Below are 23,429 nucleotides of genomic sequence, written 5' to 3'. Positions count from 1 at the left end.
CACCGAATATTGAAACACTTCGTGACTATGAATTAAAACCACAGATTATTGAAACACTTCGTGACTTTGGGTTAAAACCACAGATTATTGAAACACTTCGTGATTGTGGGATAAAACCACTGAATATTGAAACACTTGGTGACTGTGGGTTAAAACCAAAGATTATTGAATCACTTCGCGACTATGGGTTAAAACCATCAAATATTGAAATACTTCGTGCCTATGAATTAAAACTGCAGAATATTGAGTCATTTCGTGACTGTGGGTTAAAACCACAGATTATTGAAATGTGACTATGAGTTAAAACTATCGATTATTGAAACGCTTTGTGACTACGGGTTAAAATCACAGATTATTGAAATCCTTCATGACTGTGGGTTAAAACCACAGAATATTGAACCAGTTCGCGATTGTAGGTTAAAATTACAGATTATTGAAACCCTTTGTGATTGTGGGTTAAACTATTTTACCACGAGACCTCAATGTTCATTTACCACAGATCATTAACATTGTAGCTAATCAAAATTGAAAGACCTTAAATACCTTAGGGGAAAATACAAATACACTGAGGGTACAAAAGTTCAATTACAGCAGTCAATCCCTTATAATTATGTTGATCGTTTTAGAAGTGTCGAATAATTAATAGGTTTTTGGGGTTTGGTTCTTTTCGTGGTGACATAATCCGCAGCTAAGGATTGGACAAGAGCCTTTGAAAAGACCTCGGAAGTCTTTGGCTGCAAGCAGCGTTCAAATTGAGATATCCTCATTACTTAAAGAAAAAAAAGAAAAGGGCTGCTTATATGGACATACCTCCCAATGTTACTCTTCTATTAATCAAAGACGAATCTAACCTTCACTGCCACCTGTCGGCAATAAACCATTTTTTCCCCTACCTGCATCACTATAAGTTTGAAACGATCTTTTGCCATAAATCCGTAACCGGTCTTGTTGCAATTTGTCCTTTCCACCCCTACAATAAACAGGGGGAGATATATTATCAAAGTTCCCTCAGACAATACCAGCCAGGGTTGAAGGGGTGGATGTGGCGCATGGAACTCGTCATAAAACATGCTGACATGCGCGTCTAGAGGCGTTGCCCATCTATCTCGCGAGCTCCCGCGGACCTATCCACCCGCGTCAAAGGAAGAGTAGGGGGATGGGGGGGGAGAAGAGACAGATGGCTGGAACAAGTCGGAAAGAACAGATTTGTCAAGGGGTGATGGATGAAGAAGCCGAACCCTTACTAGGGGGCCGTGAATTGTGGTTACCTGATTAAGATGCGTGGCAGGTCCCTTCTTCGCTAACCTTTCGCTTTCGTGCGCGTTCTTTCTATCAGCTCTATTGACATGCGCAGTACACCCGGCTGGCAGGTAGGACTAGTCTGTTACATAAACTTTCTTTTTCAATAGTCAGACCGGGTTGACCTTTGTTTGGTTCGAAACTGACGTAAAGGTCGAGGCGCATTTGGACTGAAGGTCGTATTTTAATAGACAATTCGTTCTGTGTGTTTATGCCTCCAGTTATACGTGACCTCCTCGACTAAAGCGCCCCCTTTTGGTGGAAAATCTCCTAAAATTATCGGGAGTAGGTATCTGAGCGTGAAGCTGAACCAGTTAGAGTGGTTGTAATGAAGACATTGACTTCCAGAAATACAATTCTAAGATTTAATTGCCACGTGATGCAATTTTGTTTTCCAGAAACAGGTATCTTAGTTGAAAGTATACTTTATAGCTAAAAACATACTACCCCTGAAGAAGATGTTAATATCTTAATCGTTCGTCTTTGCCTCCTGCAGTCTCCTACCCACCAGGAACATTTGTCCAAATCTCCCGAAGGCCCCTATTTGCAATTTAAAGTCTTAAGGTGATATTTAAGTTCTTCCCATTAAGGTAATCACCAAAAAGTTGTTCGCCAATGCTCAAACGTGATTTCCAACGAATAGTAATAACAGCTTAGAGGGATATTGTTACCATGGAAACGTAATTAACCCTACTGCATCGCGTGGTTAATGAGAAGAAAACTTTAAATAATAAAGAACTTTGGTGAGATTTTTTTTAACGTATGCACTTAAGTTGATCGCTCGCATCTTGGCTTTTGTACATCGTTGAGCATGCGCAATTTGAGCCTCCCTTCCGGGAGGCTCAAATTGCGCATGCTCAGTGATGCGTGAAAACCAGAGGATAGAAAGCCTCGTGTTCACAACAAACTTATAATTGCCATTGGATGGTGTTCCTCTCCTTTTTAAGTACCCCAATTTTTTTTTTCATGAAAACCTCAACCATGAAAGGTATTAGAAGCTGTGGTACTGCGAATGGGTTGAAGATTGAGAAGCAAGAAGATACTTACTGACATTAAACTTGAATTTCTGCAGATTGTGATTGTCAGGAAATACATGGGAAGGAAGTTTGTTCCAGAAGACAGAAAGGATAAATGAGGAAGTCAAAAAGTTGGTTCTGTGCATCTGGCGTTGGATAATAAATGGACGCTGACTGCTTGCGTCACGTGTTCGGATGGTTTGGAAGAGAGAGGGGGATTACAGATGTCAATTCAGAAGGGCAGTATCCATGGATGGATTAAGCCCACCCAAAAGCCTTCGTGGGTAGCACAGTTGGTAAATCGCCGGCCTCCCCACATAGTCTGGAAAAGATCAGAGTTCGAGTCCCATCAATGACCTGAGGAATGTTTATGGGCCGTATTCACAACGTAGTTGAGTTAGTCAGTCTCAGGAGAGAGTAGCGTGGTTTTTCCTCCTTGAAACGCGAGTTTTTCATCCAGCAAACAGAAAATCGACCTCAGAACACACGCAATTTGCAGACAATATGCAAGGAGCAACATGGTCTCGGTCGCTGATGCTCCTAAAACCCTACAACAACCCACTCAGGAACTATTTTATCAACTGGAGATCAGCATTTAAGGATTTGGTAATGGACATTCGAGAAGTTGAAGATGTATGTGCAAGGCAAGATTTCTCAAACTGGAGTTCAATGTGCTATCATCAGCAAAACTATGGATAGGATTTCCGGGCAATGGAAGAAGGTCATTAATATACAAGAGGGAATAAAAGTGGGGGAAAGAACTGAACCGTGGGGGACACCATCGTTAGTGGAGAAGTTAGAAGACAGAGCCGTCTACCATCACCCGCAGCTGGTGGCCAAAGAGAAAAACTAACCACTTTTAGAAGATCTTAAGGCCAAACACAATGAAACGCCTTAAAAATGTCAAAGACCAACTGCTTCAATTTCACCAAGCTTTTCCAAAGATGTGTAACAGAAGCCAGAAAGAACAGCCAGTGAACCCACCAAGATGATCAATAGCACTCGTGTCAGGTAATTCATCCAGTTGGAAGACAATTCTAGTAATATAAGGCAACAATAAGGTTGCCTTGTATTACTAGGCGTTCCATCTACAAGGAACGCCTTAAAATCTCCTTGGAGAAAAATCCATTCCATGATCACAAACAACACCATTTATGAAACTCAAATTAAATCATAAAATTAAAGATTGCATGAAAATGATTTCATTAAAGAGAGAGAGAGAGAGAGAGAGAGAGAGAGAGAGAAACAGAAGGGTATAGAGAAAGAAGGAAAGAACGAGAGATGGAAGGAATGAAAGAGAAAAAGAGAGAGGTAAAAGGAGATAGAAAAAGAAAGGAAGAAAGATAAGAATTGGAGAAAGAAAGAAACAGAAAGCGAAAGAAGGTGAAAAAGATAAAGAGGTAAGAAGATAAAGAAACAGAAAGAAAGAAAAATAGCGAGAGATAAAAAAGAAAGAGAGGAAGACAGAACGACAGCGAGAGTGAGATAAAAACGATATAGAAAAAGGATGAAAGAGGTTTATAAAGAGAGAGAGGCAGAAACAAAAAGAGAAAAAAAATAAGAGATATATAAAGAGAGAAAAAAGAGAAAGAGAGATAACGAAAGTGAGAGAGGGAAAGAAAAAAATAAGATAGAAAAAGCAGCGATAGAAGGAGAGAAACATAAAGAAATAAAAAAGAAAGAGAGAAAGGCAGAACGACAGCGAGAGCGCGTTAAAAAGAGAGATTTATAAAGAGAGAGAGAAAGAAAGAAAAAGAGAGATGAAGAAACTGAGAGGGAAAGAAAGGAAAAGAGAAAAATGAGAGAGATATATAAAGAAAAAAAAGAGAAAGAGAGAGATAAAGAAAGTGAGAAAGGAAAAGAAAGAGGAGATAGAAAAAAGAAAGAAAGAAACGGAAAGCCATAGAATGAGAAAAAGATAAAGAGACCAAAAGAGAGACAGAAGTAAAGAGAGAGAGAGATATAGAGAAAGAGAGCGATAAAAAAAGAAAGAGAAAAGACAGAAAGAAAGAAAGAGAGAGAGAGATAAAAAAGTGAGAGAAAAAGAATGACGAAGATTTATAAAGAGAGAGAGAGAGAGAGAGAGAGAAAAAAAGAAAATAATTTAAGGGGCAGAATGAGCGAGAAAGAAGATAGAGAAAGAAAGAAATAGAGCGAAAGAAAGAAAGCGATAGAGAAAGAAAGAAAGAAAGAAAGAACGATGAGAGAGAGAGATAAAGAAGATGGATGAAGAAAGAGAGAGAGAGAATGAAACAGAAGGCGGAGAAGACAGACGTGATTGTCCTCTGAAGATTGTATTGGTGGGGAATGTCTTCATAATCTGGACTGATACGTTTTTGGGGTTAAATTGGCGCACATTTTATTAACCTCTTTGAGAGACAAATTTTCTTTAATATTAGTGGTGCGTAAACTTTTGGGAAGGCAGTGTAAGTGTGATTAAGACAGAAATCGGCCATCACCATCAAGCCTGATTAAAAAAGGCAAATTTTGATTGGGAGAGAAAGATACGACGCATCGCCACCCAATTCAAATTAAGAGATACCAATCATCATCATAAAAGTGGGAGATACGTCCCCAGCTCATAAACTCTGATGAGGAGAGCATGACTCATCGCCGGGCAGTTTAAAGGAGAGAAAGAGAGAGAGAGAGAGAGAGAGAGAGAGAGAGAGAGAGAGAGAGAGAGAGAGGAGAACATTCACGATAAAACTTTGACGCCAGAAACGTAGAATATTGCTTCCTCCAAAGAAAATTCATCAAAATTAAAAATACAAAAGTTCTTCATAAAGAAAGATACGACTTTCCACCATCCTTAAGATCCTCATCCATCAACACCAAACTGATTTAAAGCGAGTTCGATGCCAATAAGAAAACTTCACTGTTTGGAGAAAAACAATGAAGAGAGAGAGAGAGAGAGAACAGTGTGATATCAGACAGATATTACCCATCTGTCAAACCCCCTGAAGATCACCCCCACTTTCTACGCATAATCAAAGTTGATTGTGACAACAAAACCCAAGAAGAATCCGCCTTGGGATGAAAAGAGGTCCACTTCCATCACCAATCGCAGCGTCCCATTTCTTCCACCCGCAGTTTCTTTGTGGTGGGAGAAGGGGGTGGCGTGGGGTGGGGGAGATTTTTGATTTGTGTTCGCGCGTAATAACTGGTGGGAATATTTGCGTTGGCTCATCGGACACGAGGTCTGATGAATAATCCTCGTTGGTGGTCCGACAAAGAATCGCGTCTTTAGCGAGTCTCTCGTCGCATTGGTGGACGCATCGATCCGCATCTCTAACCCGCTTCTATCAGTTTACTCTATTAACGGACGCTGAAAGCAACTCCGATTCTTCATAATCACCGAGATGGAGATATTAGGGCCGGAAATGGGGTCACCAGCCACACAGGAGGCGGACGATTTGTGTCTTCTGCATCACTCAGAAGTCTCGCTGAACTCTAATGAGGTGTTACTGGGATGAGATGGGTTTATCACCGCGTTCCATCATCGGCATCCGCCTAAAAGTGTTGCCGCTCTGCCATCCGACCGGGATTTCGAGGGGGGAAGGAGTTGAAGAGGGGGTGGTTACTGTGACAACCGTCACCAGCGTCTATTTATGAGTTGAGTGGATAAAAATATGTATGGAAAAGAAATGTCCCTGGTGAAAGGCTTAATGCTAGGTCTCTGACGGCTGGCAAATATCTGGTTGGGGTAGGGTGGAGAGCTCAGACAGCTCGAGACTATTTTGGGTACGTCAAAGCATGTACCCATTAACGAACGCATTGCGTTTCTCGACACAGAAGGGACTCCCTATTTCTATTTTCAACTTTATCTACTTTTTTTCCCTCTCCTTATCTCATTATCAAATAGAAGATCGGTACCAAACCACTCCATCACTTCCAGGGGCATCTGCTTCTTGACGTCACAGTTAGAAATTACTGGATTTCCCCCCTACTAAGAGATGTGACTGAAAGAAACAAAATAGCATCATTTGGATAGTGAGATTGTTGTAGATGTGTTTATAGTTGGAGATCAGGAGAACTTGCTAATTGCCCAGGGATGAAGGAAGATTTCACTCAACTCAGACAGTAAAACTCGATTAGTTCCCTGTTAGCAGACAATGATGAAAACACCAAGATTTGTAGACCTGTTTTTTCTGTATGGGAGTCACGTGCTTCAGAAAAGGGACGGGCGCTTTAAAATCTCCTGTTTTTCTTATATTCCAAACTCTCTGCCTCTGCCACCATTGCAGACAACTTATTCCAACGTTCCCACAACAGCTCCCCTGTGTTCCATCATAAATATTATTTAAAAATAAGAAACAAGTATATCCTAACACTGATCCCTGGAAGATTCCACTTGCTGCTGCTGCACTCCACTGTGAGGAATATCCATTTACCACTATCCTCTATCTCCTCCTTCAGCCAACCCCTAAATGAATGAAATCCATAAATAAATCGCCATGAAAAATAATCGCGCATGGATAAGAATCTGGTGAGTATGATGAACAGGATGATCCATTGTCTAGAACATCTGATCCAGATGATACAATCATTTTCTAAGGAAATCTGATTGAAATTTTCAGGAAATACAAGTGAAAGATGGTTGTTCCAGAAACATTCATTGTTGAAGGGATAAATGAGGAAGAAGAAAAGTTGGTTCTGCGAATTTCAGAAAGTAAATGGATGCTGACTGCTTGAACACGCACCATTTGTTCGAATTGGTTTGGAAGAAAGAGGAGGAATTACAGAAGCCAGTTGAGAACAGTGCTCATGGAAGTATCTGTAGAAAAGGCATGCAGCAGAAACAGAACGTTTATGAAACAGAGTTTGGAGAGACTCTGTTAGAGATGAATCATTAACTACCCTGTTTTCAACGGAATCTAGAAGCCTGAGAGAGAGAGAGAGAGAGAGAGAGAGGTTTTGAGGACCCCGCTCCAGATGTGGGAACAATATTCCATGGTAGGGTAGATTTGTGATTTGTACAGTGCCAAGAGAGATTAGAAGTCAGGGTAATCCCCAATAGAAATATATGGTCTTGCCTAGAAATCGGAGTGTCATCGAAGATAATCAGAGGAGCAGAAGATTCTTTTTGTGAGATATATGAGAGGACTGAGTTTTAGCAGGATTGAAATCAACTAAGTTATCTTTGCCTCACTGGAGATCAGGTAATTCTCCAGTGAGGCAAATTATCTGATTTAGGGAATTGGTAGCAGATATTCGAGAAGTTGAAGCTGTTTGAGCAGGGCAAAGTTTCTCAACTGGAAGGTGGAATGCAACGTGCTATCATCAACAAAAGTATAGATAGGATTTCTGGTTAATGGAAGAAAGTGATTAATATACAAGAGGAAAAGAGTTGGATAACGGAACCTTGTTGGATAACGGAACCACTATTAGTGAAGAAGTTAGAAGATAGAAAGCCATCTATCTTCTAACTTCAGAGAGAAAACTGGACACCTAATTGAAAAAACAGTTAGCAATCCATAAGATGGGAGCTTGTGTAGAAGACCTTTATGTCAAACGTTTCACCATAGTTTTCTATTGAATCTGTCCATAAATGGATAACATAAGCCAGAATATCACCAGTTATAGTCAGAGTTCCTCTCACACAGGGTAGAAAAGGTTCGAATCGCATTAATGATGAGCCGAATCTTTATGAACTTTTGTTTTACAATGTGGCCAAGTTAGCCGGTCTCAGGCGAATGTTACGTATTTTAACTTTCAAATTTTAATATTATTGGGTAGAAACCAACTTACATACTCATTCAGATATGCAAATAAGATGACATATATAAATACAGTACGTTATCAAGATTATGCCAGGCTGGAGGCTAATTTAATGGTATTTGAAGAGCTGCGTTTCTAAGACAGATGCGAATCCTCTTGATTTATTTATAGACCCCTCAGGAAGACGTTAACCTAAATATTCAAAGAGAGAGACAAAGAGAGTTTTCTCTCGTTTACCTCAAACCCATCTCACTATCTTGAGGGTGTCATCTTAATGGCACAACGGAACCAACCTACAACGAAGATTACTCAAAGACAAGGAAAGTCTAGCTGATAACAACCTTCCTGCACTCTTGCACGCTCTTTATTGACTCTACCAACAGCGCCGTCTGGTGCTGCTAAGTGGGACTTACGTCCTTAAGAACAATATTGCCCATTTCGTTGGCGACACGCTGCTTTTTGTCCATTCGGCGTCTCTCCAGCGGCCTTTGATTTACCGGTCCCGCCTTTCCCTCCGCTATTGTGCCACGCGGTCGACACATTTCTCTCCTCCTCGTTCGTTTACGGATTCTTTGAGGACCCTCGCTTGTTAAAATACGAGCGAATAGACAACGTTCACCCAAGCATTATTTCAGTCTCTAACAAGCACCAGGAGTGGTGGAATACGAGAAGAGTTTTTTAACTGGCTTGGGGCCAGGATGGTTCATGATTTAGATGAGAAAACAGAGAATTATATTTCCAGATAATAAAAAGAATGAGAGATAAATAGAGTTTGTAAGGAGTACTTCATAAAATATATGCAAATCCCATCGGGGATCAAGATTGTGCTACTCAACCCAATAGTTATGATTTCATATATTGAAACTGAAAGTTGCTAGGCGCAAGATCAGGGTCGGTTTTACTCAAAACAGAGAAACGAATCAAGAAAATACAAATCGTGTATTCTAAAGACGCTGCAGACATAACAAACTGAGTATTAAATAAATGGACGAGGAAAACAGAGAAAGTAAAAAAAGAGAGAATGAGTCACTCTAGTGGCAGTCTGCTTAATACAGAAAATATACACTTAGGGATTTCCCAATTGAGATTTATGGTCTCTAGAGAGTCTTAAATTTATTACTCCAAGAACCCTCTTCCACATGTTTCCATCAGACAGTAAACTGAAGTCTGTTATGCACGTGCGGATCCTGGTTTTTAGATAACTGTGACGTCACCCGAGGACAAACATTTGCCATAGAGATAGGCAGGACTCGTTGGTTAACTAAATATACCAAGGGAAGATACAAGGACCCAGTTGGGGCGATGACATTTTTGTAAAAATAGTAACTCTCTCTCTCTCTCTCTCTCTCTCTCTCTCTCTCTCTCTCTCTCTCTCTCTCTCTCTCTCTCCTTATGCGTTTTTCCAAAGATCAGGAACGTGTTCTGGTAGTGCACCGAGCGAATATCGGCGTCCGTGAGTGTCAGTTGTCATGACAACTTCGAGAAACGATCCTTTGATCTCATTTGCGATTTCCCCACTTGAATTTCAACATTTTGACGCGATGTAGGGGGATTGAGTTCCTAGATAACCCGGTTGTCTGGTGCACGGTTTCTCAGTGAGAAATGCAAGCGAAATGAGATAAATCCAAATCGCAAAAACATATCTCCTCCAGGAAGTCGATTACATAATCGTGTGGCAGGACCACACACGCCGTTTCGAATCAAATTCTCCCCCAAGGAACACCAACGGAATCCAACTTTGTCCCACCCACCACCGAACGATGCGAATTCCAATATATTACTCGTAAACAAACGTCCAAAAGTCAGAGTCCAATCCGTGACTTGGTACTAATCACTGTCATAACCGTGTCCGCCATCAGGTGGTGCTGAACTTCTACCCGACTCATGTGGGCGGCCAGGATGGATTAACTTACAACTAATGGATTTATAAGCAGCGTGTATTGGAGAAAGGGGTTGGAAATCTATTAGCATGCGACAAACGCTCCCACTCCTTTCTTCAGGGGTCTGTGACCTGTCCGTCAAGAGGTGTCGGAGCTACCGACCCAGCTGGCGATGTATATCGTCGATCTTAATTGCTGAGTGTGCAGTCGTTAGTGGCGCCACCGTACACACGTCCTGATGGCCATTAGAGGGAAACGTGTGGCTTGTTTGGGAGGGGATGGGATTGCGAGATCTCCTTACCAGCCAAATTACCACTACCGAAACGATTAGAAGAGATTGGTACACACAGATTGGAAGTAACCTTCACAGAGCAGTCCATTTGGCTTTTGTTTTTATTTATTTATTTTTTTAAACCGGGGCTTCAACACATCCGGTGATCACTTTTGATGGTTGGAATGAGCGTGGCTGGGGTGTTATTCAAGGGGACATGTTTGTAGAAGGGGTGCAAATTATCCCATTTGTGTTCGCTGTAATTAGCCCACTGCCGGTCTTTGGGTGGTCGCCTGCAATAACAGTTAGAGATACCAACCATCACCTTTCGGATTTATAAACTTCCTCCACGATGGACAGCTTTTTCTCATCTGTTTTTTTACCATTTCCACCTTCTACACTGTCCTTCCAAAATATTAGAGGATGCTGTGTATCCTATTTCTTTCTCGATTTATAAGCTACATCCTCTATCGATGTACCTACTCCACGTACAACGAAAGCCACACCCCTCACCAATTGGCTGAGATCGCCCAGTTCTTCACAGACCACGCAAACCACTTTGGTAATCATCATTAGAAATCCAATCACACACGCACACGCCAAGATTTTAAACAAAATCTGATTTGTTGGACCATTTTTAATTGATCTGGATTCCACGAAACACCTGTTGAACCTTCACGATGGGTTAAGTGGTGGGAAGATTCTGATCGCGGTTGTAAACGGTGACAAGATGATAAATATATTTATATTTCCTTGGGATATTTTATGAAAAATAATCTTACTCTTAAATGACCACAAGTTGGGAAGATAATTACCGAGATAAGACTCTTCCCAGAGCTTGCTTCCTTCGGGCCTAAATACCTAGAGGAGTGCAAGAATTTTTGGCACGTATGGGAGATTAACTCCATTTGCTTTTTCAAATGCCTCCCAGCACTGGAAATAGATCGTCAACTCAATATACAAATACCAACTTCGTGAACGTAACATTTTTTTAAGGTTAGGTATGTAAAACAGAGAAAATACACTGATGGACAAAAGATTATGGTGGTAGAATTTGCATAATTAGCAGCATACACCCAGGACCATTCTGATGGCCCAATTCAAAAATATTTACCTCCGCCCTAATTCCATATATAAACCCATTACGGTTCCATGCATATAAATGCACACGCGCAACCATCAATGCGATACGTCACTGTCAACTGGAAGTTTCCAATCTCCTCCTAGTAATCCATTATGTAGTCACCAATATTAGGAGCGACCCATCGGCAAAATCATTTTAACGTTATTAATTATAATCTATCACCTAAATTATGATAGTTTTAGGAATACATTAACGCTAATTGTCTGCCAGAAAGCAGCTCTCGTGATTCGAGGACATTGAACCGAGCTGTCCATCGACAGGACTTTGACCTTGATCATTACTAATTGCTTCTAATTATGTTTATTGTGCTGCTGGACATCTTGCGTGCGATCAGAATTACTTAACGTTGAGATAATCACCACTGGACCACCGGTAAATTAAGTCTTCTGGATTCCAGGAGATGGATGGTTAGGAGAAATCCTCTTAGATTTGAAATACCACCAATTTGGAGAATTTCACATTGGCAGAATCTTGCAGACTGAACAAATATATACTTAAGATGAGCAGGGAGGAGCTAATAGGGTACAAGAAATAAGCTGAGCCTTAAAAAAAGGCCCAATGAGGGAAGAAATTGGATAGGAATGGTACCCCAATCTACCTCGAGTACCCTAATAATGCGTGCGGCATAAAAATTTAGAATATGATAGCATACAGACAAAGAGAAAACAAAGAAGCGAATTTGAAACTCAATTACTTTATTGTAAACAAATTCCTCTCCCCTAACTTCCTCAAGGGACTTGAGAAGTGAGGGGAGAGGAATTTGTTTACAATCCTGACGTTATTATAAATCAACACGCCAGCTCGTGCAATACGGGTGGTCACATAAACTGTAAACGAAGATGGAAGACCCGTAATAATACATTGTATCATTATGGATGGACTACTCAGTAGATGAAACAGATACAAAGACATTGACCCCAAAAAGATTGTGTAAATTCAAATTTACAAACCAGCTTATCAATTGAATGGGGTTTATTGATCTATCTTAAGCAATAGACGGAAGTGTGTGTGTGTGTGTGTGTGTCGATTTCTGTGGCTACACGACATGGTGTTATTACTCCGTCCCTAACAAATGGACCTGTCAAACCTACCGCATAACGTGACATGCTACCATCCATCTGTATGCCAACTCACCTCATCTATGCCGATAATCACACGTTGTTTTCAACCAATGAATATTCCACTCCCCAATAGGACCCTGAGGGCATTAAAACAAACTTTTCATCCAATTTCTAAGAATAACAAATAATATTCCAGTTCACCCTACACTCGTCAACTGTTGTGGAGTCATGAACGATGGGATTTCCACATTTCTTCACCAGGCGGCACTGCTGTTGATCCAAACCCGAACACTAACCTTGGGTGTGAACTTCTCGCCACCTTGTTAAACAGTCTGGGACCCGTAACTCTTATCTCTCGACTATTATCGCAAAAAAAGAAAAGCAGACGCACATAGATATACACACACGAAGGATGGTCGGGATAATCACCGTCTCTCACCTGTCACACCGATTGACCGCCAGTGTAATCAACGATCGATCATAGCCACACCAACGACCTTGGCTGATCCAGTGGCCAACATTAAGGTTTCACGATTGCTGTCAGCTTCCTTACCCACCGCATGTCCTTTGAAGGTTTCTTACATAATTAGGTTACAATATGCGACCTTCTACGCTAAGAAAGCCGGCCCTAAATAAGTTTAAAACGATGGATACTCCCATTTTTGATGATATTACACTTAATCGAACTGAACACAGTTTCCACAGTCTAAGATGAGATGAGGCTAAGGAGAGATGATGCAATACTAGTGAAGATTGCGTCATTTTCTATTAGTATTGCATGAACGGGAAATTGGTTATGGATATTATTGATGAATATTTATCGAAATATGGACACTCTCTCAGAACCAGTTGTATGAAATATCTCCAACTTCTCTGTTAATTTGTTAAGTTATTTGTTCCAGCTGGAGACTCATCATCGAACTCATCAGAGATTCCATTATCCATTTTCGTCAGTGTAATGCGATATCGACTGTTATTCTGTCAATATTATGTCATCACTAACATTCAAGAGTAATTAGAAATACTTTCATTTCTTCCTTCTGCAGTTGCTCAGAAGATAGGATATATCCAGTTATATTAAAGGATGTGGCAAAGGAAGTAAGCAAATCCTTAGCCATGATTATGAGAGCATCATTGGATTCAGGGGAGGTCCCCATTGACTTGATATAAGCGAATGTATCCACAATTCACGAAATATTGTTCTTGCCAGAAAGGTAAGATCAACCATTTGTCCTCCTCAACCAATCTCGTTCTGCAAATTGCTGCTTCTGGAGACTAGGCACCTGAGAGGTGACCTGATTGAGATGTATAAAAGCTTGAGGGGTTTGTGCAAGCTCAATGCTGATGAGATTCTTCTTTTTGCTTAGATTAGGAACCTCAGGTGGCATAGGAACAAACTTCCATCTGTCGTTGTGGAAATTGAAAGCCTGAATAAATTGAACAATTGGGCAAACCTTTGGAGCGTTTGAGGAAACTTGGCCAGGAAGTTGGTATTAGTCGAATACCAGGTGGAATTCTGTGAGTGGATATTAAACACGTTACGGGTGCAAATCACTTTGCTATCAGATGTTACGTTCAGTGACGAGGCCTGCTTTTATTGAATGATTCTGTTAATCGGTATTATTGTCGACATTGGAACGATACCAACCTCAATTGAATGGTCGAAGGCCACTCACAAGCAAAGGGTGTTGGTCCACCCTTTGCTTTCAAAACAATTTATATTCTGCATAGAATAGATTCAAATAAATCTTTAACTTTCTTAAGAATATTGGACCATTTATCTTAAGGATATTGGAACGTTCCATGGAGAAACGTTTCAAGCTCCTTGATGATGGAAGTGGAGGAGATTCTGACTGTCCTCTTCAAATATGCCCACAGTGCCTCAATAGCATGTAAGTCTGGTAATGGTGCAGTCCATGGGTCATTCTTACCCTCATTGTCATGCTCCACAGACCAAGATTGGACTCATCTGTGTGTGTGTGTTATCATCTTCAAACATGGCATCGTTTGTGGGAAACGATGTTATGTTTGTGCCGTGCGATGAACCTGGTAGCTTAGAACATCAAGGTAATCAGTGGGTGTAATTCGCCCTTTCAGGGTGATGATGGAACCTAAAAAATACCAACACATTGCTGCACAAGCCACTGTTGATCTTCCTTCATGTTTGATGGTTGACACAAGATAGGATTGTGAGCTTGTAAACGCTCCCCGATGTTAGAAAAAGTATCTCAAAGTACCGAAATGTCAAAGACTATTGAAGTGCAATTGCCAGGTGAGCCAAACTTTCCAGAGAAAGGCACCTGATTCTTGTTGCACGACAATGCTCCGGCTCATTCTGCACTTGTTGTGATCACATTTCTGACGAAACATGGCATTGTACAGATCAATCATCCACCCTACTCTCCTGATCTGCCACCAGCAGACTTCTTCCTCTTTCCCAAGGTGAAAACTGCCCTCAAAGGAAAGAGATTTCAGGATGTTGAGGACATAAAAAGAAATGTAAGTGCTGAACTGAACATCATCTCTTTAGGAGCCCTCTTTTGACTCTTTTCAGAAACTTTTAGAATGGTGAATAAAAATAAAACCATTTCTGAGCTCCTTCACTTTCTGTTTATTTTATTCCACCAGTCCAGGAACTTTATTGCCACACCTGGTATATAGAGAAAAAGAGACTTAAAAAAAAAAGTATACGAGAGAAGAGTAATAAATATTATTATTAATCGCTGTTTATTCAGATATGGATGTTGGAGTTAAAACTGGAAGAACGAACACATTTTAATTAGAAGTAAGTTCCACATCTGAGTATTTGACCCCCACCCTAGACAATACTGGAGGACATTTCCTGGTGGTATAAGGAGGGAGGGAAGGCATTCCTTCTTATTTTGATTTTTACTAAGCGATGAAAGCAACCGGCTCTGTAATTACAAGGGATTGTAATGGACCATTTGGTATAAGAAATGTTAGGGCGTTTCCTCATAGACGACGCGTGACATGAACCATGTCTGCTTGAGAAATGGAGTGGTGGGGGGGATGAACATCGGGGAAACGACTTTAGTTAAAGAAACGAGTGGGGAAAGTCTACAAAAGTGGGAAGATTTCTGGTGGGCAGAGAACGTTACATGTTGAAAAGTTAAGGACAGACAATTAGCAGAAGTTAAAAACAGTTGGCGTGGAGAAGAAGAAAATAGAATTTAAATTACTTTGCGTTCTGAGGGATGAGAAAGAGAAGAGTGGCTTTTGTATTGACGAAAATTTTCAAGAGAAAAAAGATAAAACGAAGATACAAATCATTGAAATAACAAAACTCACGAATACATTTTGGGTTGGTTGTTTAGAATTTGTCAGTGAGCGAAGGATATGAAGCGACATGTACCTTGTGGTGTTCTTTGGTCGCGTTCTCTTTTTTGCCCAATATAAAATCCGACCTTCCTGGGAGAAGAACTCAAAAACTCTTAAACTTCTTCCAAGGATTGGAGCCGAATCCGAGCCTCTTTCAGAGCGTTCATAGTAATCGCACTGTTCACTACACTAGAGTGATTGCAGAATTTTGAACTTCCAATGAACGGCACTGCGAGAGATATGTGGAACTTTTTCACCTACACTGCCAAAAAAAATTAACAGAACACCTAGAAAACGTGGAGTAACTCGTATAGCTCCGGATCACCAGACTTAATCCAACTCGTGTAACTCCGGATCACCATACTGATCCAACATTTGGGCATCCCACAGATGTCCGATCGGAAGTCTGGTGATCGTGTTGGCCACGGTAGTCGTTGCATATCTTCAGTTTCAAGATGTTCCTCCACCACTTGACCTCTATGTGCACTGGCGCTGTCGTGCATGTAAGCAAAATCTGGGCCAACCGCACCTCTAAAAAGTCACACATAGGGTTCGAGGATCTATTCTCGGTACCTCTGCGCAGTTATGGTGCCCTTATAAAAAAGCATGAAAAGGGGTGAGGCCTTTGATCATTATCCCCCCTCCACACAAGAACACCGCCTCCACCATGTGTCCTTTTCTGTGATGTTGGAGGGATGGCACCGCATTCATCGTTATCTCCAGATGAAATAAGGTCTAGAATCTGTTTGTAGGCTAAAACGGGATTCATCAGAATATCCAAGGGCTCCAAGTGTTATGGTGCCAGTTTCAACGAGCTCTGCGATGGTTTGAGGCTAATGGAATTCAAACCACTGGCTTCCTTGGGTAGAGTCCACTTGAACTGAGCCTTCTTAACACAGTCCGGTTGGAAATATTTTGACCTGTGGCCACAGCAACCTAAAGAGACAGTTGATGACAGGACATCGTCTTGTTGTTAGAGTTAGATAATGGGATATTCTGGTGGACGTAACCCTCGGTCAACTCTTCTTGTAATGGTTCTTGTCTCTTGAAACTGCTTCCATAGTGCCGAGACGACACGTTCAGCCAATGTGCCAACTCCGTCTGCGATTGGCTGACTTCAAGTCATCCAAAGGCCCATCATCTCAAAGAATCATCTAAACGACGATGAGTTGCCATCCTGAATACTGTAGATGAGGCTGTCCCAGTGAGAAAGCCAAAGAACGGGAATGCAGTGTTATGGTCGCAACCCATGTTTTTATAGGCAAGAATGATTTGCATAATGTGTGACTCTGTATGGTAGATCGATTTCCATTGGATACTTAGAATTTGGATTATATCAAATATTCGCTTTCGGTGACACTGTTCACAATAAAATATTCATGAAAAACATTTTTTTTATGTTAATTGTGTTCAACAGTCCATCCAACAAGGATTTTGTCCATCCATCAAGATTGAACCTTAAACTCGCTAATGGACTGCTGAGTAGGTCGACTGAGCTGTGAAGCGCACCAAATGGAGCTTTGAAAACAGTACAATTTTCTACGGACTAGCACATTCATGGTCCATTTTTCACCCGGTACTCCCACTTTTCGGGAGTCTCCAAGAAAAGACAACGTTACAATGGAAGTTCGGTAAGTGCTTCATTTATCTTTTGTAATTTTTTCCTCCAGTTCTTATCGAAGTGTTTCTTGTAGTCAGCAAGAAGCAAAAAGTGTACGCGTCTTGGGAACTCCTTAATTTCCCGCTCCTTCCCCTTCCTCCCCGTCTATGTCCCTCCCCAAAGACGATAAGCCAACCGGCCCAGTCCTTCGTAAGACGTTCTTACACAACATTCAGCGCGCCTTCACCGCCAGTCTCCGATACGGAGGGACAGACCAACTACGTAACGACAGTAGCCGAAGCAATGGGAAGATCCGATGACGACACTCGGAGTTCTATCACGCCGCATGCACATGTGCTGTGAACGCTCTCTTGAACACCGTCTCCGTGCTCGGTGTCGTCAAGCCGTGTGGTTTTTGCTAGGAGTGATGAGCCGAAACTCTGTTATGACCTGGACGCTACTGATGTGTGGTAAGTAGAACCGATTTCGTCCGTTTAGTTCGGGCTTGGGATGGGGAGGGGGGGGAGGATGACCTTTGACCCATCTTGCCGGCTTCGAGTGTGGGTTAAGCGCCAAATCAGTTAAGGCTGTGAGGCGTATATTAAGCATCTAAATTGCGTGTATTCTGTGATCGATTTTTCTGTTGCTGGATGAAAAACCCGAGTTTCCGCGATTGAAAAGCCACGCAACCCTCGCCTGAGACCGACTAACTCAGCCAAGTTGAAGAAAGGTCACTAAAATTCCACTCGTCGTTGATGAGATCCGAACTGGGGCTTTTCCCACTCGGTGTGAAGAGAACAGTGATTATATCCAATGGGCTACCCACGAGGACCTTGCAGACTTCTTAAGGAATGGGGAAGAAATGCACCGAAATGGTTATCCAGGTTATAAAACTTTGGATCGATGGATAGATTTGTTTATTTCTTCCCTTACTTTTAGGTGGGATGGTTGGTGGTTGGTGATCATCAAACTAAGATATGTTTCCCATTTCAAGAAAGTTAAGTTTAATAGGGTATACAACTAAGCTGAGTTAACCCTTTCAGAAAATTACAAATATATACTTCAGGTCAATATTCAATCCAGATTTATATTAATTCCAAGAATAATCTTTTCTTACACCCATCTGGACGTAATGCCCTTGGGCAGCACATTTCCTCTCCACACAGGGTGTAAAAGACCTCAGTTCGAACCCAACGATGACGTGAGTAAGTTTTGTGGTGAGTTAGTCGGCTTCAGGCGAGGGTAGCATGGTCTTTTCTCTAGGAAACTGGAGTTTTTCATCCAGTTGTAGAAATCCAACACTTGAACTCATCCAATAATTAGATAAACCTGAAGAATAAATGATCCTTTATGCCGCTTGTCCCCCTTGCATATAATCCCCCATTCCTTCTATTATAATATTGGTGTTAATAATCCCTAAGTTGCAAACTTGAAAAACAATAGGTTTATATGCAAATCGTTCAAGAATGGACCCGGGGGAACCGAGAACTACTCAATCCCTAGAGAAACATTCCACTCTTTTATTCACCCGTGTTTTTTTTTTTTTTTTTTTTCATAGAAAAATGTTCAATCCATTCGTTTAGCCAATGATAGTCCAATATTTACCCAAAAGATTTTCCCTAAAGAAGATTTTACATAAAATGTTTGCCATACCAAGCTTAGAAAACTAACTTTTGGGAATATTTGTGTACCACCGGACCAAAATAAAATTCGCAACATATCGGACAATTTTCATTCTAATGAAAGACAAAAATATTGCAGTTCAACTGCATTTTCAAGGTTGTATTTTTAAATGTATTGTTGAAGTACATGAACAGTTACAGTCCATTGTTCAGCTGTATTTTCAAAGTGTATTGTTACACTGCACAAACAATTACATATCACCGTTGAGTTGTTTTTCAAATGTATTGTTTCAGGCGTTGGACTGTATAAACAATTACAGTCCATTGTTGAGCTGTGTTTTCGAAGTGCATTGTTGGAGTATATAAACAATTTAAGTCCATTGTTGAGTTGTAGAGTATTTAACAATTTAAGTCCATTGATGAATTGTAGGAGTATTTAACAATTTAAGTCCATTGTTGACCTCATCCAATAATTGAGCTGTATTCTCAAAGTGTATTGGTGGATTACATAAACAATTTCAGTCCATTGTTGAGCTGTATTATCAAAGTGTATTGTTACACTGCACGAACAATTATATATCATTGTTGAGTTATTTTTCAAATGTATTGTTTCAAGCGTTGGACTATATAAACAATTACAGTCTAGTTGTTGAGTTGCATTTTCAAAGTGTATTGTTGGAATATTTAACAATTTAAGTCCATTGTTCAGCTCATCCAATCATTGAGCTGTATTCTCAAAATGTATTGTTAGACTGCACGAAAAATTACAGCCCATTGTTGAGCTAAATTTTCGAAGTGTATTGTTGGAGTATATAAACAATTTCAGTCCATTGTTGAGTTGTAGGAATATTTAAACAATTTAAGTCCATTGTTGAGCTCATCCAATAATTGAGCTGTATTCTCAAAGTGTATTGGTGGATTACATAAACAATTACAGTCCATTCTCGAGCTGTATTTTCGAAGTGTATTGTTTGAGTATGTAAACAATTTCAGTCCATTTTTGAGCTGTATTTTCAAAGTGTATTGTTACACTGCACAAACAATTACATATCACCGTTGAGTTGTTTTTCAAATGTATTGTTTCAGGCGTTGGACTGTATAAACAATTACAGTCCATTGTTGAGCTGTGTTTTCGAAGTGCATTGTTGGAGTATATAAACAATTTTAGTCCATTGTTGAGTTGTAGGAGTATTTAACAATTTAAGTCCATTGTTGAGTTGTAAGAGTATTTAACAATTTAAGTCCATTGTTGAGTTGTAGGAGTATTTAACAATTTAAGTCCATTGATGAATTGTAGGAGTATTTAACAATTTAAGTCCATTGTTGAGCTCATCCAATAATTGAGCTGTATTCTCAAAGTGTATTGGTGGATTACATAAACAATTTCAGTCCATTTTTGAGCTGTATTTTCAAAGTGTATTGTTACACTGCACGAACAATTACATATCACCGTTGAGTTGTTTTTCAAATGTATTGTTTCAGGCGTTGGACTGTATAAACAATTACAGTCCATTGTTGAGCTGTGTTTTCGAAGTGCATTGTTGGAGTATATAAACAATTTAAGTCCATTGTTGAGTTGTAGAGTATTTAACAATTTAAGTCCATTGATGAATTGTAGGAGTATTTAACAATTTAAGTCCATTGTTGAGCTCATCCAATAATTGAGCTGTATTCTCAAAGTGTATTGGTGGATTACATAAACAATTTCAGTCCATTGTTGAGCTGTATTATCAAAGTGTATTGTTACACTGCACGAACAATTATATATCATTGTTGAGTTATTTTTCAAATGTATTGTTTCAAGCGTTGGACTATATAAACAATTACAGTCTAGTTGTTGAGTTGCATTTTCAAAGTGTATTGTTGGAATATTTAACAATTTAAGTCCATTGTTCAGCTCATCCAATCATTGAGCTGTATTCTCAAAATGTATTGTTAGACTGCACGAAAAATTACAGCCCATTGTTGAGCTAAATTTTCGAAGTGTATTGTTGGAGTATATAAACAATTTCAGTCCATTGTTGAGTTGTAGGAATATTTAAACAATTTAAGTCCATTGTTGAGCTCATCCAATAATTGAGCTGTATTCTCAAAGTGTATTGGTGGATTACATAAACAATTACAGTCCATTCTCGAGCTGTATTTTCGAAGTGTATTGTTTGAGTATGTAAAGAATTTCAGTCCATTTTTGAGCTGTATTTTCAAAGTGTATTGTTACACTGCACAAACAATTACATATCACCGTTGAGTTGTTTTTCAAATGTATTGTTTCAGGCGTTGGACTGTATAAACAATTACAGTCCATTGTTGAGCTGTGTTTTCGAAGTGCATTGTTGGAGTATATAAACAATTTTAGTCCATTGTTGAGTTGTAGGAGTATTTAACAATTTAAGTCCATTGTTGAGTTGTAAGAGTATTTAACAATTTAAGTCCATTGTTGAGTTGTAGGAGTATTTAACAATTTAAGTCCATTGATGAATTGTAGGAGTATTTAACAATTTAAGTCCATTGTTGAGCTCATCCAATAATTGAGCTGTATTCTCAAAGTGTATTGGTGGATTACATAAACAATTTCAGTCCATTGTTGAGCTGTATTTTCAAAGTGTATTGTTACACTGCACGAACAATTATATATCATTGTTGAGTTATTTTTCAAATGTATTGTTTCAAGCGTTGGACTATATAAACAATTACAGTCTAGTTGTTGAGTTGCATTTTCAAAGTGTATTGTTGGAATATTTAACAATTTAAGTCCATTGTTCAGCTCATCCAATCATTGAGCTGTATTCTCAAAATGTATTGTTAGACTGCACGAAAAATTACAGCCCATTGTTGAGCTAAATTTTCGAAGTGTATTGTTGGAGTATATAAACAATTTCAGTCCATTGTTGAGTTGTAGGAATATTTAAACAATTTAAGTCCATTGTTGAGCTCATCCAATAATTGAGCTGTATTCTCAAAGTGTATTGGTGGATTACATAAACAATTACAGTCCATTCTCGAGCTGTATTTTCGAAGTGTATTGTTTGAGTATGTAAAGAATTTCAGTCCATTTTTGAGCTGTATTTTCAAAGTGTATTGTTACACTGCACAAACAATTACATATCACCGTTGAGTTGTTTTTCAAATGTATTGTTTCAGGCGTTGGACTGTATAAACAATTACAGTCCATTGTTGAGCTGTGTTTTCGAAGTGCATTGTTGGAGTATATAAACAATTTTAGTCCATTGTTGAGTTGTAGGAGTATTTAACAATTTAAGTCCATTGTTGAGTTGTAAGAGTATTTAACAATTTAAGTCCATTGTTGAGTTGTAGGAGTATTTAACAATTTAAGTCCATTGATGAATTGTAGGAGTATTTAACAATTTAAGTCCATTGTTGAGCTCATCCAATAATTGAGCTGTATTCTCAAAGTGTATTGGTGGATTACATAAACAATTTCAGTCCATTGTTGAGCTGTATTTTCAAAGTGTATTGTTACACTGCACGAACAATTATATATCATTGTTGAGTTATTTTTCAAATGTATTGTTTCAAGCGTTGGACTATATAAACAATTACAGTCTAGTTGTTGAGTTGCATTTTCAAAGTGTATTGTTGGAATATTTAACAATTTAAGTCCATTGTTCAGCTCATCCAATCATTGAGCTGTATTCTCAAAATGTATTGTTAGACTGCACGAAAAATTAAGCCCATTGTTGAGCTAAATTTTCGAAGTGTATTGTTGGAGTATATAAACAATTTCAGTCCATTGTTGAGTTGTAGGAATATTTAAACAATTTAAGTCCATTGTTGAGCTCATCCAATAATTGAGCTGTATTCTCAAAGTGTATTGGTGGATTACATAAACAATTACAGTCCATTCTCGAGCTGTATTTTCGAAGTGTATTGTTTGAGTATGTAAACAATTTCAGTCCATTTTTGAGCTGTATTTTCAAAGTGTATTGTTACACTGCACAAACAATTACATATCACCGTTGAGTTGTTTTTCAAATGTATTGTTTCAGGCGTTGGACTGTATAAACAATTACAGTCCATTGTTGAGCTGTGTTTTCGAAGTGCATTGTTGGAGTATATAAACAATTTTAGTCCATTGTTGAGTTGTAGGAGTATTTAACAATTTAAGTCCATTGTTGAGTTGTAAGAGTATTTAACAATTTAAGTCCATTGTTGAGTTGTAGGAGTATTTAACAATTTAAGTCCATTGATGAATTGTAGGAGTATTTAACAATTTAAGTCCATTGTTGAGCTCATCCAATAATTGAGCTGTATTCTCAAAGTGTATTGGTGGATTACATAAACAATTTCAGTCCATTGTTGAGCTGTATTTTCAAAGTGTATTGTTACACTGCACGAACAATTATATATCATTGTTGAGTTATTTTTCAAATGTATTGTTTCAAGCGTTGGACTATATAAACAATTACAGTCTAGTTGTTGAGTTGCATTTTCAAAGTGTATTGTTGGAATATTTAACAA

General features: G+C 39.4%; 1 protein-coding gene across 3 annotated transcripts in view; it reads left to right on the top strand.

The window, feature by feature from the left end:
- Positions 1-23,429, top strand: part of LOC150077909 (fibroblast growth factor receptor-like 1) — a 68,319-nt gene that overhangs the window by 13,653 nt on the left and 31,237 nt on the right. For 2 of the 3 annotated variants that reach the window (XM_090384924.1, XM_090384922.1), the window contains exon 1: positions 17,679-17,798. The exons of the other annotated variant lie outside the window; for it this stretch is intronic. The gene's annotated coding sequence lies outside the window, so the exon portion shown is untranslated. Of the gene's footprint in view, positions 1-17,678; positions 17,799-23,429 lie in introns of those variants that run through there. 3 annotated transcript variants of the gene reach the window in all.

Source organism: Mastigoproctus giganteus, chromosome 11, assembly GCF_048544385.1.
Source record: "Mastigoproctus giganteus isolate SK-2022 chromosome 11, ASM4854438v1, whole genome shotgun sequence".
Taxonomy (NCBI): domain Eukaryota; kingdom Metazoa; phylum Arthropoda; class Arachnida; order Uropygi; family Thelyphonidae; genus Mastigoproctus; species Mastigoproctus giganteus.
The sequence above is the reverse complement of the archived record's forward strand: the minus strand, read 5'-3'. Positions and strand labels throughout refer to the sequence as shown.